Genomic DNA, 15970 nt, shown 5'->3' with positions numbered 1-15970 from the left:
CTGATGATCTGGTGTCCCAGGGCTTAGCACAAAGCTGGGTGCAGGAGCAAGATTTCATTGACTTACCCTCGCCATCTTCCTCCCGGAAGTGGGAGGCAGATGTGGGAAAAATAGTGAGGAATGGAGAACCAGGACAGGCCAAGCACCAAATTGAGTATCCACAGCAACAGGACAGAAGAAACCCGTTATCTGTGCCTTTGCAATATGTCCTTAAGTGACTCATTTTCTGCCAGGTGCCAGGTATTCAGCACAGGCTTGCTGCTACCTGGAAACTTGGTTGCTGTTTCCATTGGCTCCTGAAATGAGGAAGTGGGGCTGCGAGGGACAAGGACTCCAGAGCCTAAACTCAGTGCTAGTGAAATCTCTCCAGAAAGGCCAAATATGGTATCCCACAGAGCCTGGGGTTCGGGAGCCAGGGAAGCCCAATACTAAACCCTGGAGGGAGCCTAGGGGTGTGAAGCAGCCTGAGGACAGTAATCTGACCCAGTCCTGTTTCCCTGTCTCCGTAAAGGTAATGGTGGGCTTGGTGTGTTTGAGTGTGGGGGTGTTCCCTAGGAAAATCAGGTAGTTCCAGGAGAGTTCTGTGGAAGGCAAAATCTGTGACCTAACCTTAGTGTGTTCCTTTCTGGGATGGCCAGGAAATAGGAAACTGGGAAGGCAGTCAAGAGCAGGGAGGTGAGTCCCCATAGACGACTTGACCGGATGTTAGTCTGTCTGGACCTCTGGCTTTCTACCCTTGGCTCTGGAACCTCACGCAGTTAGATACAGGGGTGGTTAGTGTAATTGAATATCCAGTGCCAGATACCTTGGGGACAACAAAAGAGAATGCCAACTAAGGTCCCTGGCTCAAAGGAATTTATAATTCATAGGAGAAGTCTTGTGCTCTTGAAATAACATACTTAGGGAAATGCCAGTAATTGAGGTTAATACCAACATGTGTAGACAAAGGCTTTGGTCGACGGGAGAGAACAAAAGAGGCCCAGCAGCCAGAGAAGAGTAGCACCTCTCCCTCGCCCCAACTTCATCATCACCCTCCGGGCCCCTTGTGCTTTATTCCCAACCTGCCTGTCCACACTTATCTCCTAGCCTGAAAGGCCCACCATATCCACACAGGAAAACAACTTTTTCTATACCCTCTGTGTTCCTCCTTTTATGGCTTTACTGACATGCTTTTCCCTTTCTTTGGAATGTCCTCTTCTCCCTCCACATGTCTGCCCACTCATCCTTGAAAACACAACTCCGGTGCCAGCTCAGCCCCCAGCCAGATGTAATTTTCATCTGCGTTCCCACAACATTGTGTACTCTATCTTGGCACCTCACATTCTACACTGTGTTACAGATCAGGAGAGGCGTCAACCTTCAGAGTAGGGACTGCTGATCAGTGAGCCAACAGGTCACTGTCATCTCTGGTCTGGGCCACTGTGATAGCCTCCTAGGCGGTTCCATCGCTGCCCTCTTGCCATTTTCACCCAGTTCTCTATATAGCAGCAAGCATGATTCTTTAAAAACACAGGCAAGTTCATGTCCCTCTCCTCTTCAAAACCCATCACATCCAAACACTTTCAAGACTTAGTGTAATGGTCAAACCCTATATCATCTACCTCTCAGACCCATACTACTCTTCCTTGCTCACTAAGTTATGGCCACTCTGGCTTTCTTTGTGTTTCCAGAATATTGTAAGCTCATTTCTGCTTCCCAGCCTTTGTGCTTATTGTCCTCTCTTGCAGGAGTGTAAATCTCTTAGAATTTATGTGGCTCCTTCATTGCATTTGTGCCTCTGGCCAAAAACTTTCTCCTTAGAGAACTATTTGCTGACTACCTTCTCTAGATTAGGCCTTCCTACCAGTAGCTCTCCATTTCCTTACTGTTTCTTCAGAGCCATTACCAGTCATAGAACACATTATGTTCATCAGATTATTATTTATTGTCTGTCACTTCCATGAGAAGGTGGGCTTTGTGAGGTCACACTCTTGTCCTGTTTGCTCAGTTTGTTAAAAGAATAAATGAGTGAATCTGAACTGTTACTAAGCTGTAACTCCTGTGAGAACAGCATGTTTGTACATTCACATTTCCCCTCCAAGTCCTTTCTTACACAGAAGTCCACTCAAGTGCTTGTCAAGTGAATTGCAGATTCTGAAATGAAGAGGACATCCCCGCCTGCTTCCTACCCCTTATTAATACAACTGTAGTAGTCCTTTATCCATGAGAATATTTTCCCACGTCCCCAGTGGATACCTGAAGCCAAGATAGTACTTGACCCTGCATATACCATGATTTGTTCTGTACATACTCACCTGTGATAAAGTTTAGTTTATAAATTGGGCGTGGTAAGAGACTAAGAACAATAATAGAAGAGTTATAACAATGTGCTGTAATCAAAGTTCTGTGAATCTGGTCTCTCACAGAAAATATCCCTACCCTTCTCGTGAAGATGTGAGACAACACAGTGCCCATGTGATGAGATGAAGCAAGGTGAACGACGTGGGAATCACGACGTAGCCTAAACGCTGTGATGCTGAGACAGTGGCTCTGGTAGGCACTAATGGGTTGGGCGAGATGTTAATGAGATCCCATGGGAAGCACTTGGAGGGCTTATGTGTGATTAGGCCTGGGGGAGAGACTGAGATTGTGGGTGATCTAGAGAAAAGGAGGGGTTGAGTGGACTTTTTGTCTCATAATTGGCCTGATGATACTGATAGTCTTGGGGCTCTTGAAAGTAATGGTGTAGTTGTTTTGAGAAGTGTCTTCCATGAAGGGACTGTTAAGTATTGGCTCAAGGCAAATGTAGAGGGGGACTTGAAATAAGAAGGAAATGTCAAGATGAGACCAATATTTAGTGGGTAGTTCAAGCTGGTGGAATATGTCTGAAAGAGTTTGGTGGACCTGTCTGCCGAGGCTGTTGGGCATGATTTAAGGAGGGTGTTGGTCTGACCTTTAAAGGTTGAACTTAAATCTTCTTGTAGAGCAACTTGTGTCTAAGCTGATCCAGCAAGTTGTTATCCAGGCTGATTTTGAATTGTCGTATAAGCTAAAGGTGGTAAAGACAGGCACGGCTAGCAATCTTAGGCCAGAGAGAGATTTGTCCTGTTTAAATGGCTGAAGATGGATTGAGGGGATGTTATAAATGTTGGGCTAAAAGTAATCTTTTATAGGGACTGATGTTACCAAGATAAAGAGTGGGGGTTATGTAGATTGGATAGATCATGGCGAGTTTGGAGATGGGTAAATTGAGACCCAGTAGTGTAGAGGGGCCTCTATTCTGCCCAAAAAGTTATCAGGAGAAAACTATGAAGTCTCTAGTTGATAGTCTTTGAGAAATAGCAGAGTAAGTTCATAGTAGAGGACTGGTCATGGGTTGGCTCATGGTTTGTCAGATTGATCATGTTGATCAGGTTTTTTTCTAATATCTATAAGGTAGAGACATGTAGGAGTCAGGAGATGTATTTCCACCTATATGGAACAGTTGGGGTTGGGTTTGGGGGAGTGTTGGGGTTGAGACAAGTTTGGAGAAATGGATTTAAGAGGGAGACCCAAAAGTTTTGTGGCTGTTGGTGTGGTAAGTATAATTGTATAGGGTCCCTGTCATTTAGTTGTAAGAGTTTGGGGTAGAGGAGTTTGAAGTAGACTCCCTATCTTGCTAAGGGAGTGAGGTTGTCATTAGGTTTTTGGAGTGAAGTTTTAGCAAAATGTTGCAGAAGTTGGTGAATTTGAAAGAGCAGTGCAAGGTAATCTTTAAAAGAGGATGACATGGGGGAAGTGTTACGAAGAAAGAGAGGTCCGTATAGAAGTATGAGTGGGCTGAGGAGATGGGGTGAGCAGGGGTGGGGTGCAGATGCATGGGAGGACAGTGAGTAGTTTGTAGCATGTTTGGTGAGTTAGTATAGGCTGTAAAGAATGAGAGCCATAGACTTTAAGATGTTAGAACAAATGGACCTAGAGCTTTTTATAATTAGAGCCACTACCACTATAATGCAGAGACAGCTGGGCTACCCCAAGACCATCTTTTTTAACCATTGTGAGTAGTAGGCTATAGGTTGTCTTTTCGCATCAAAAAGTTGAGCTAGGAGCCCAAAAGAGAATACCTTTGTAGCACTCACATATATGTGGAAAGGTTTTTTTGGAGCTGGAGCAATTGAGTGCTGGTGCAGAAGCAGGGCCAATTTGAGTTGGTTGAAAACAGAAGACAGAAAGAAGGGGAGCCTTCCAATAGGAGTTTAGCTATTAGACCAAACTTTTGGGTCTACAGCTGAGAATAATTAATTAGCGAGCTCCAAAATAGAAAAAAGATCATATTTAATTGGGGATAAGAGGATCTGAGAGAGGAGGGTTTTGTGGTCCTGGGTAATTCCCTCTGAGTAGGGCTGAGGTGAAGTCCAAGGTGGGTGACCTCAGTCTGAAAGAACTGGCCCTTGTCTGGAGATATCCAGTATCTCATTGCTGCTAGGAAACTAAGTATTTGAGCAGAGTCTGTTATGCACAGATTCCAAAAGGGGCTGTACAATAAACTGTCATCAACATATTGGATAAGGTAGCTAGGGTTTAGTGGAAATGACAAGGGGATCTTTGGCTAGTGTTTGTCTAAAATGATATGGGCTGTTGCAGAATCCTTGAGAAAGGACAATTTCAGTGTCAGGAGTTTTCAGTGCTGGGATCTGTCCATGTCAAGCTAAAAGGATTTGGGGAACTTGGGTGAAGAAGAATAGTAGAAAAAGTAGCTTTGAAATAAAAAAGTATAAAAAGAGGTATCTGGCAATATGGAGGAAAGAATGTTGTGTGGATTGGGCACTAGGGGGATGATAGGTGGGGAGGCTTCATTGATAGTGTGTAGGTCCTGGACTAGATAGATAATAGGTTCTGTTTGGTTTTTTGTGGCTTGGATAAGAGTGTTTTGAGGAGAACTAGTGGACTTAAGAAGTTGAGCAGAGAGGAGTTCGGAGATAGTGGGTTGGAGTCCCCATATGGCCTGTGGGTTAAGGAGATACTGTGTCTTGGTGAGGAAGGAGATGGGGTTTTGGAGGGTATCCTTGACAGGAATGTGATGAGAAGCAACTGAGGGATTTTTAGTGTCCCACATGATGCAGTTGACTTATTGGAGTAGAATATGTAGAATATGAGGTAAAGTTTGTGTAATCTGTGTAATCTGAGAAGAGCAAGAGTAGATAAGGTTAGGGAGCTCTTGATGGTAATAGTGGAATATGACTGTGAAAGTATATCTCAGCTGATTAATGGGGTGTGACAGATTGGGGGTGATGAAAGGAATGTGTGAAAATAGTTGTATTTAAAGTTAAAGGCAGAGGCTTGGTATAGAATGGTTTAGAGATGAGGCCATCAACCCCCATAACAGAGACAGAGGACAAGACTAAAAGTCCTGCATATTTCTGTAAAACTAAACACATTGTTCTCATATCCAAAAGAAAAAAAAAAAAAGAAATCAGCTTACCTTCTACCTTTAGACAACTCTGGGTTCTTTTTGGTGCTGGAGGTCGCAGGAGCTCTAGAACTGGGGCCTAGTCAGTTGTCCTCAGCAAGTCCCAGAAGAATGGGAAAGGGCAAGTTGGAGTTGGCTTGGATTTGGAATGGTTGGCCCGGTTCCAAGGTCAGAGGATAATCTCTTTGTCCCTTTAGCTCAGGGGAGGAAAAGATGGTTTTTGTATTCACTTTTATCTTGTGCTGTTTTTAGCCCCCATTAATGTAGTGTTTTGTGGCTGTCCAGTAAGTGCAGGGCAGAAATGTGTTATCAAAGAAGTTTGAGTGCTGAGAATTTTAACCCTTTTGCCACCATGTTTTTCCTGATGAATCAGCAAAGTCAACTCATTTTTATAGGGTAGAGTGGTCACATCTGTAACTGCTTTCAACTGAGTTGGGGATATATTAGGGGCCTGTTTTGAGTTTGCTCATCATCAGAGGTAGGATGACTTTGAGCTTCAAGTTGAGATCTAAACTGGGTGATGAGGCCTATTATTCAGAACTGTGCAGTTTTTAGAAGAAATAAACTGAAGAAGACAGTTGTACAAACATGGACCAAAGAGAATTATTTAATAATAATCGTTCATAGCCATTTTTACCAAGAAGAGTTTGAAAGTCAGACCCAAATAATATATTTTGTAATAGTTACAATCAGGCAGTTAGTAGTAAGAACCCTTCCTTATACCTTCTCAGCTCTGTCTTTTGGTATCATTGACACGAGTGACTCCATTTTGATTTTGATAGCTTTCATGCTTTTTTTATGCCCCCTCTTGTCCTGAAGACATTGTTGATTAATAATCATTTCTTATTGTCCCTCCTTGCTGGAATGCTGTTCTGGCTTTTGATCTTATCTGGTCCCACACTGGAGGTGAAGTAATTGATGATTTAGAGTAAATATCATAGCTCCCTTTAGCCACATGTGAGCAACAAAGAGGTTTGAAAGGAACAGATCTTAGTCCTAACCAAACAAAGTAGCCAAGCATGTTGCCTTTTACAAGCCTCAGTTCGTCCTTTTGACATACTGGATTTTCTAATTTTGAAAAATTTTTGTCCTTTTTTACTGTTTTGTTTTGTAGCAATCCTACTATAGTAGCTTTTTATTTAGTAGGATTTTGAAATGTTCCTGGTACCTTTTTATCTCTGAGTTAACTTTTCAATCTCTGAGTTAACTTTTTATCTCTGAATTAACTTTTCATCTCACTTTACCTTTTCATTACAGCTGGCTGAATAATAGACTTTTAAGTGACCTTGAACAGTAAATTATCTCAGTACCACCAGAAAGTAGAAGGAAGAGCAAAGATGTTACCTTTTAGCTAGGGCTGTTTATACAACCTTGAATGACAAATTATCTTAGTACACTCAGAAACCAACAAAAAGTTAACCCTGTAATTGTAGTTTAAAAAACATTCCAAACCTGTTTTAGGCACATTGAACAGACAAAAATATTAATTGAAACCATAAAATTTAAAGTAAATTTACCAGTTAAGATATTTCCCTAATGGCCCTCATTACCTTGTTATGGCCAGTCAGAAGGTTGTTCTCTGTTTCAGCACCCTGAGATTGGAGTCTGTCTTAGCTTATTATTTGCCATGACCCAGGGTAGGCTGTGTTACCCAAGTGTCACTTTTTACCTGATACTTGGCTTGTAATTCATCTTATCCCTATATCAACTTAGGTTTGGTTTAGATTCCAGCTTGAACTAAGTCTGGTGGTTTAGATCCCCCTTTTATCTTTTATCTTTTTGGTAGTGCTTTCCCTTGACATTGATATTTTGCTTTATTTTAGTTTTTATCTTTATTTACTTGGTATGGGCTTAGAGTTTGGAGTTTAGTTGTTGCTGCCATGGGATGGGCGGGGTGGCTGGCACCCCATGGCCCCTGTCATCTTATATAGATCTTTCTTTTTTATGTTATATTGTTCATTAACAAACAATAGTTTCCCAAAATCTTGAGGGTCAGGGACCCTGGCAAAAACTAGAGAAGCCACCCATTATGGAAAAACTGAAGTACATTGGTTCGGGCCACTACGTTTTCAACCGTGGAGGGAGTCTGGCAGTTTCTCTTGTCCAAGTAGAGTATTATAAACACAGATTGACAGGCATACAAATAGACAAGATACATAAGACAATTATCTCCTTAGGGTGCACCATTGTACCATTTTTAGATAAATCATAATAGAGATCTATTTTTTTAACAGTATAGAGTGACACCTATAAGAAAAAGCTGAAAAGGCAATGAAGTACAGAGGGAGAGAGAGAGACCGAAAGGAAGTTTTCTGGTTGGGGAGAGACTGGAGGCTGAACTGGAACTTGAGGGTGGCTAAACCCCAGGCATTTTTAATTTAGGAAAAGTCAGAGAGAAAGAAATGTGAAAGTGGATAACACCCTTTGTTAATGCCACCTCCTGGAATGGGAGGACAGAGGCCAGCTGAGGTTCTGGTTTAGGAAGGAGTTAATGGGTGTGAGAGCCAGTAATGGCAGAGAAAAAGAGGTTGAAGAGGGAAGGGAGATGAAGAAGGAGTTGAAGGTCGAGGGCTATATGGTGTAGGGTGGGGTGCATGGTCAGCAGGATTGAATTCAGGTTTAAGGACAGAATTAGAGTCTAGTCTAGGTTGAACATGACAAAGGAGAATTTGAAAGTAGTACAGAATTTAGAGAAATTCGATCAGGTAAAAGAAAGCCTACACATTAAAGAACTTCAAACCACTTGCCACTGAGCTGGATAAATCTGTTTAAGTTTTGAAGAATTTGAAAGTTGCAGGTCTTGTGTTTAGGGTATTGATGATTAACTTTTCATCTGTGTTATAGGAGAAAATAATTTTTCGAAGGAGTTAATGTCTCTGATTCCCAAATAGAAGGTTTTTAGATTTTTATGAGATAGAACAAAGCACGTCTTTGGGTGGTTGGGTGACCAAATTGGAAATGCCCATAGTAGAATGGGTGGGGTCTCTAGGCAGAGGGAAGAGAAAGCAACAAAGAAACAGGTGTCTCCCTGTCTCAGAGTATTCCCACAGTGTCCCAAGCCTCCTGAGGGTCCATGCCAAGGAGACAGTTCCCCAGGCTAGGCAGGACCAAGACCTAGCACTAGGATTTTTGGATGGACAGAAGAAAATGGGAAAGTCCTATGGAGGAGACCAAGAGACTCCTGCAATGCCAAGGAGATGGCTGCCTGGATCAGAAAGGACAGCCTGTGTTGTATGGAAGAATAGCAACAGTGAAGGCAGCCTTAGAGATCATTTGCCTCACAAACGCCTCCTGGGTTTCGGCACCAAATGTTAGGTTTTGATTTCAGACCTAGAGATGACTGATCCGGGCAGAAAGATTTATTAGCATGACAAATACAGCAGCAAGTTGGGGGTATGAAGTAGAGACTTCAGCTCACCCTGAGAAGCATGGCAGTGTCTCTTAAGCCAGTGTAGGGATGGAGTTTGGTCTGGGGGAAATGGAATGAAGGATGGATTGAAAAAGTTAACTGGCTTTAAACTTAGTATAGAAGTTAGGCTGCTAGGGGGTGCTTTAAGGTAACATTGCTCAAAATGGTTCACAATTTAAAATGTATGGATTATTTCTGGAATTTTTTCATTTAATATTTTAGGATCGAGGTTGACTGTGAGGAACCAAAATCAGTGAAACAAAACCACAGATAAGTGGTGACAGTTGTTTGAAAGACACCAGGAAACAGCCTTTAACTATTCTGTTATCCCCCAGAGATGACCACTGATCTGGGAAGGTAAACCAGGTCATTGTTTCTCCAGCTGTGGATCTCAATCCATTCATGGGTTGAGACCCATGTATTTTGATGAAGTAGAGCAAACGAGGAAATATCAGAGTTCATTGCAGGTTTTTGTTGTTTTCATCCTGAGCCCACTTGTAGAAAAAGGTTCAGGGGCCCGGACTGGGAGGGCTAGGTGTGAAGTCACCACAGAGACTCCAGGGAGGTTTCTGGAAGCTTCCGATTTAGTCAGGAAATGCACAGGCTTATATAGGGTAAGGTGGTGGGTGGAGCCAGGGTGGCGCTATTGGGTCGCTATTGGGTAGGGTAAGGCAGGGGTGGAACCAGGGTGGAGTCGAGATATTTGGCACATCCTTATTGGCCACATGTTAGTTTTTGGATCATATGCTTTAGGCGCTGAGTGAATGGAGTCAGGACTTTAGAGGTTTTTGAGAGGAACAGTTTATCTGTCTAAGATCAGATCTCTACACACGCGAGGGGGTGGATTATTCCAGCCCTAATAGGCCTCGGAGTTTTCTCAGGAGAGATGGGTGTGGCGCTTTTGACTCAGCCAGACATTAATCTGATCCTCGGGTTTTGTTATTTTTCAATTGTGCATATCTTCAGGTCATAGTATGCAATAAATATCTTACTTTGTTGGTCATGGTCTAAAAACTGAAAAGTTCTAGAGGCCTCATAGAATGCATGCTTATAGTGGTACTGGTAGTTTTAAGCAGCTGCTGTGTATCGTGGGTTACTTTCAGTGCATCACCTTATTAATCCTCATAACAAATGTAAGGGTGGGTGTTATTATGATTATTATGATTATGATCCTCATTTGCAGAGGAAGAAACTAGGGCCTAGAGTAATTAAACACCTTGCCCATGATCACAAAGCTGGTAAACATCTAGGCTATGGCCCGCATCTCCAGCTATCCTTATCTGCTCATTGTATTGCAAAACCCCCAGCAGGATGTGTTCTATGATTTCCTTTACTTAACTGCAAAAGCTCCCTTTGGCTGATGTCAGAAAATATACACCACCTTTCCAGCATTTTCATGGGAGATTTGGTGGGAGGGTAGCCAGTAGGCATCAATGATATGTGTGGATTTTTGTCCTGCTTAAGAGTTCTGCAGATCTGGAGAATTTGAGGATCACTGGTCTAGGTATAGGTTTACACACTCACACACACACACACACAGAGAGTTTGGAGAGAGCCGTGACTGTAGCTGTTCAAGAGAGACACTTGACAGGAGCTGTGTTTTTAGTCGAGGGTCACAGCCACAGGCAGCATCTCACTTGGCCAGGAAGGAGATGGGGAATAAATATCCTTCTGTGTCGTGCTCCTACCTTTGGATTTCCCTGGCATGCCTTGCCCCTCCTTTAGCTGAAGCAGAGATCAAGAGGGTCTGTTGATGGAGTTCCCTAGAGGTGAGCCTTTCAAAGCGCGGAACAGGTACAGAGGGTGCAGGGCTGGTCTGAAGGGCACATGGAGTCCCCAGTTTAACATTCTCTGCACCAACTTACACTAACAAGGATTCGCCAGACCCCAGAATGCAGAGTCCTGGCTCCTGCTGCACTTGACTGACTGCTCTCCGCTGCTGTCACTTCTCCCCAGAGGACCAGATCTGAGTAGGCCAAATGGGGCATTGTGCAATCTTGAGCCACACTGCAAGCCCTTCCCTTGGCCTTCTGTATATTCACTGGACTGCCAAATGAGGAAAACCGAGCCAGCAAAAGAACTGACCTCCTCCCATCCACCTAGGCATTTGCATCTCTGCCAGTGCTTGGGCATCTTGTCCCTGATCTGATCATGGATGAGGTCAGTGGGTTTTGATGCAGCTAGAGATTTGCCTGTCTGAATGACAAAAATTTATTCTTGCCAGGATTTTGTATGCTTCAGAGCTGAAACCCCCTAGGAGAAAGAAGCAACCCAAAGAGTGAGGGTGTGTGTGTGTTGCTTATGTGTCTGTGGAGGGAGTTAGAAACGCAGTCTTCTGAAGTCATGCTCCTGCTGTGCACACTTGTCCAGCCTTTGCAGGTGAATGTGTGGCTGCAGTTGTGGTTAAAAAATGAATGAATGTGTTTGAATGCAGGTGCATGAATGACTATAGGTTCTGTGAATGAATACATTTGTGAGGAGGGTGTATGGGAGCCTTCATAAGCTAGGATAGTGGTTTGCAGGTGCCTTGATGGCTGAAAGCATCTACAGATCAGTGTCATAGTTACTGAAGTCTCTGTGCATCAGCCTGGGGGCAGGAAAGGGGAAGACTTCGTTTTCTCATAGCCCCTCCCTTTGCTGCTGCTGTTGCTGCTGCTGGGGTAACAGGAACCATTGGTAAGTGCCTTGTTCTCTCTGAAGCCCCAGAGGAGAAAGGGAGAAAGACAAAGGGAGACACTAGGCAGTCATCATTTGACTGCTTCTCCAGTCACCAGCAATTGTCCTTAGATAAACTTTAGCTCCACCACCAACCGAGTGGCCCTCAGTGCCTCTTTCTTTCGGGCTGAGCAAGGAACACATAGGTAGTAGCTGGTGTATGGTTTTCTCTGACCTTCCTCCCCTGACCATCTAGCCTGACATGTTGGAATTTGATTGGTTCTGTCTCTGTATGACCCGTTGAGGTCCACCAGATCTCACCAGTTATCCTTTCCCAACCAGATTTTAAGGAATGGAAAAAAAGGCCTCATTCTTTCACAAAACAATGATAAGCAGGGCTGGGGTATTAGCTCAGTGGTTCTGCTTCCTGCCTCACAAGCACAAGATCCCAAGTTGGAACCCAGGTACCAAAAACAAAAAACAAAAAACAACAACAACAACAAAAACAAACAACAACAACAAAAAACCCTTCCAAGAAAGACAAACAAAAATAAAATAAAATAAACTATTAAAAAAATGATAAGCAAAAATTATTGGGTGGTAGGGCCAGGGATTTAGTTCAGTGATGCCACACCTGCCTTGCAAGCACAAGGTCCTGAGTTTGATCACCGCTACCAAAAACAAACAAACAAAAAATTATTAGGTGGTCAGAAATGGAAAATCCTGAAATTGGTTTTTGTTTGTTTGTTTGTTTGTTTGTTTGTTTTTTGGTGCCATGGACCAAACCCAGGTCCTTGCACATACTAGGCAAACACTCTGCCAACGGAGCTACATTCCCAGCCTCAGGCCCACTTTATTTTAAGTCATATGGTTTAAATGTGTTTGGACTTTCTTCATCCACCCAGGGTCCCCGTACCCCTTGTCATCTGCAAGGGCCTCTGTACACAATGGCCCTAATTAGTCCCCTCATTAAGAGTCTCAGCCCAGGCCAAAGACAGAACAGGTCAGAGAAATCAAATTCTTTAATCATCCAAAGGCACAAGTGCACCTCCTTTGAAGAGGGTGAGGCAGGGAGAAAGGATTGAGAAACAAGAAATGTGGGAAACAGAGACCACAAACAATTAACAAATACATCCTCAGAAAATAGAAAAAAAATCAAATACCCCTGCAAAGATCTGAAAGTGGAGTGTTACCAAATTTGCTGTCCTGGGGGAACCACTCTGTATTCACATGTATATCCTAGGCATATATATAATGAAAGAGTGTGAAATACACCAATTAAAACTACACTGTTAGTTATGTGAAGTGGGCAAGTGCTCCCCCACAAGAAAAAGATTCTTAATGAATACAGATCTTAATATTACAGTCTGATCCTCAGATTGCTTGTTTTAAACCCAGTCCTGCTTGGGGGGCTTCTGTGTCTTTCCTGCCAAGCAGCCGAGGGAAGAAGAACATCCCAGAGCCCTAGCTTATGAATGTACCGTCTCTGCTAAGTGTGAATGCACTGCTGCTTTGTGTTTGTATGAATGGGGGTTGCATGTGCTGGTCAGAGGCCACGTGAGACACGTGGGGTGGGAATTATGTCTTTGAAAAAATGAATTGGAAAAAAATGAAACCAGGAAGGTGTGAATGGCATAAATCTCTCCCATGGCACCCTCCACTGCAGTACCCACCACCACGATGAAGCACACCTGTTTCATTAAAATTAATTCCTGGCTTTGCAAATATCAATAGATCAATGTCTTTACTTGCATTCCAACCTTCACTGGGGCTAGACTGCTAAAAACAGAGGGCTGCAACACAAAAGATACCGCAGTCAGCTCAAGCAGGGAGTTATTTTTAGATCAGAAAAAAAGGGGAAAGGGAAAAAAAAGAGGCAGCTCTGGGTTTTGCAATCTAATTTGGTCCCTTTTCTTAAGAAAACAAAATCTTATCAATGGCATTTTCCATACAATCTGATTTCTATTTGGCTCCTAGAAAAAAGGAGGAAAGATGTAGGGCTGAAAATTTTGGAGTTTTATGGCTGATTCTAGCTAGTAGCCTTTCTTCGCCGGGCTCCAACTGAATTAATTTGATACTATTTTTGAAAGTCAGTGTTTCTAAGGGAGACCTAATGACGCACTGACGTCAATGCAGGTCAATAGCACACACTGCTGGAACTGGGCGTGCTACACCAAGCCAGAGCTGGAGCCTTTCCAAACAGCCCCAACTCTGCAAATATCTCAGCTTTGCTGGGGGGAAAAAAAGGCCCGGATCTTGTAAGCACTGAGACCCCCACCATTTTTCCAGGACATCTTCAAAATCGATGCAGGTTTTCATGATGCAAAAAAAAAAAAAAAAAAAAAAAAAAAAAAAATCCAAACCGATACAATCACACTGCAGTACACATACACACAAAAACATACCTGTCAGAAGAACCGTATGTAGTGTGCACGCACACATGCATTCACATTCACAACGCAATGCATAGCATTAGGGTGTGTCTATAAATAGAGGCAGAGAGTGTGTGCACTGGGGACTTAGTCCCTGATCGCGGTTTTCGAACGTGGGTGATGAGTTCTTTGCTCTGCTCAGTTACTCGGGAGGTGCCTGAATGTGTGGGGGTGGGAGCGTGGGAGGGGGCTGCCTCCTCTCTCCATCCCTCGAGCTCTGCCCTCCTTTCTCCTCTCCGTCCCCCCTCAAGGCTCCTCTCCTCCCTTTCCCCCTTCTCTCTGTCTCTCCGTCAGCATCCCCCCACCCTCTTTCTTCCTCTCCCGTCCGCTTTCTCCTCCCTCTCTCCCCCTCCCGCTCTTTTCTCCCTCTCCCTCCAAGTCTGGCACTGAACGAACTGTTTTGCTTTGCTCCGGGAAGAGTGCAGACACATAACGTGAAATCCCGAGCTTTTTGCGTGGTGCATTTGAGATGCTTCCTTATTTATATTACCCTCATTCCCTCACCTCTCCCACCCGCTCAGCAGTCCTTCCAAATTTCCCTAGAAATCTGTGTAAAGCATGCGGAGGGGAAAACATTTGCACAAAAAGTGAAGGAGCTCGCCAAGGTAGGTTATTCCGTGCACTGTCTTGTGTTTGGCTTTTGCAAAGTTTATGATGTCAGTTGCTGAATGTTTGGAGGAGTCAATCCGTGTGACTGGCCATGATTCCTGTCTTTTTCGTTGAACAGTAATATTTGCACAAATTGCTTGGACTTGTCGGGCACACTCTCCTGGGATCCTGTGTGAGGGTTCTGCAGGAGCATGCCAGTTGGAGGACAGCCCTGGTGTGAACCGGGGAGGGATGGCGGGGCTGCCTCCCACCCAGCGTGTTCTGTGATGCAGGGCTGGGAGGGTGGAGGGGATTCTGTACTGAGCAAGTGGTTCTTCCACTTTGCCATATTTGGGACTAATCAGTGTCTTCATTCTTTTCATTATTTTACACATGAAGATTAAACTCCAAAAAGGCTTCGTGAAGTCAGAACAAAGTGTGTGTGGGGGGGGGTGTCTAGGGGAAGGTAAAGAGTCAGGGCACAGCACGGCATGGTGCTGGTGATGCTGGTGGCATTATTTCTTGTCTAGATAGTTTAATCATCTTTCTTCCCACTATCTGGAGAAAATGGTAAGTCTTTAGTGGATATAAGCTCAATATTTTTTTTGTTAAAAACATTATTAGTGGGTAAAATGATGTAAAAAAAATAAGATGTTTTCATTGCAAGAGCAAAAACCGCTACAGCTCACAACCACCTGTAGAGGGAAATCTGTATGCATGATTTCTTAGGGCCGGTTGTGTGGAGGAAAACCCCTGGCAAGGCGCCTGGCAAAGTTTGCAGAAGACCAGAAAGGCAGGCCCAGGCGGGGTGAAGGGTTAAACCGCAGGGCTGAGGAGGAGGGCAGGCTGGAGCCTGGCCAGGGCCCTTAGTTTGGGAAGCTGCAGAGTCTGAGCCTCAGACTGGGAGACTGAGCGGGGAGCCCGGACCCAGTGAAAGCAGGAGCAGGGCTTGCAGGGAGTGCCGGGAGCGCTTGTGGGGGTGCTGTGAGGCTAGGGGCGTCTGGTGCCCAGTGTCCTGTGGAGACGGGGAGGCCAGGGGCCAGGTTTTCCCTGCTGCCTGGTCTTTCCTGCCACTGCACAAAGCCGAGTGGTTATCAACAAGTGTTTCTCCTGAGAAGATTAGTTTTGACAGGTACTTCAAGGGGTTTTCTAATCTGGGTAAATCCACCAGGGCTTTATTGTATGTAGCAGAGATTCGTTCTTTGTCAGGAAGGAGCTTGGAGGCAGGAGGAGGGTAGAAGAGGAGCCTTTGGAACATCAGCCATTTGACCTTGGGGGTCAGAGTTCAAATCGTGCAGAGCCCTGTCCTCAGCCCTTCTCCTGCTCCCGAGGTGCTCACCCCGAGCTTTATGTCTAATGAGGAAAATGCAGCGTTTGGTGTTGGCCAGAGCTCATCAATGGGAATTCCATGTGTCTGAGAGCAGGGTTGTTTTTTGTTGGTTTTTTTTTTTTTTTTTT

General features: G+C 44.1%; 1 long non-coding RNA gene across 1 annotated transcript in view; it reads left to right on the top strand.

The window, feature by feature from the left end:
* Nucleotides 1-14257: 14257 nt before the first annotated feature.
* The window catches only part of LOC104854149, an 86315-nt gene continuing 84602 nt past the window's right edge, over nucleotides 14258-15970 (top strand). The window contains exon 1 of the long non-coding RNA XR_004514488.1: nucleotides 14258-14529. This is a non-coding gene — a long non-coding RNA (uncharacterized LOC104854149). The remainder of the gene's footprint in view (nucleotides 14530-15970) is intronic.

The sequence above is a fragment of the Fukomys damarensis genome, unplaced genomic scaffold (assembly GCF_012274545.1).
Source record: "Fukomys damarensis isolate Sample0158 unplaced genomic scaffold, DMR_v1.0_HiC HiC_scaffold_27, whole genome shotgun sequence".
In the NCBI taxonomy this organism is placed as follows: domain Eukaryota; kingdom Metazoa; phylum Chordata; class Mammalia; order Rodentia; family Bathyergidae; genus Fukomys; species Fukomys damarensis.
The sequence above is the reverse complement of the archived record's forward strand: the minus strand, read 5'-3'. Positions and strand labels throughout refer to the sequence as shown.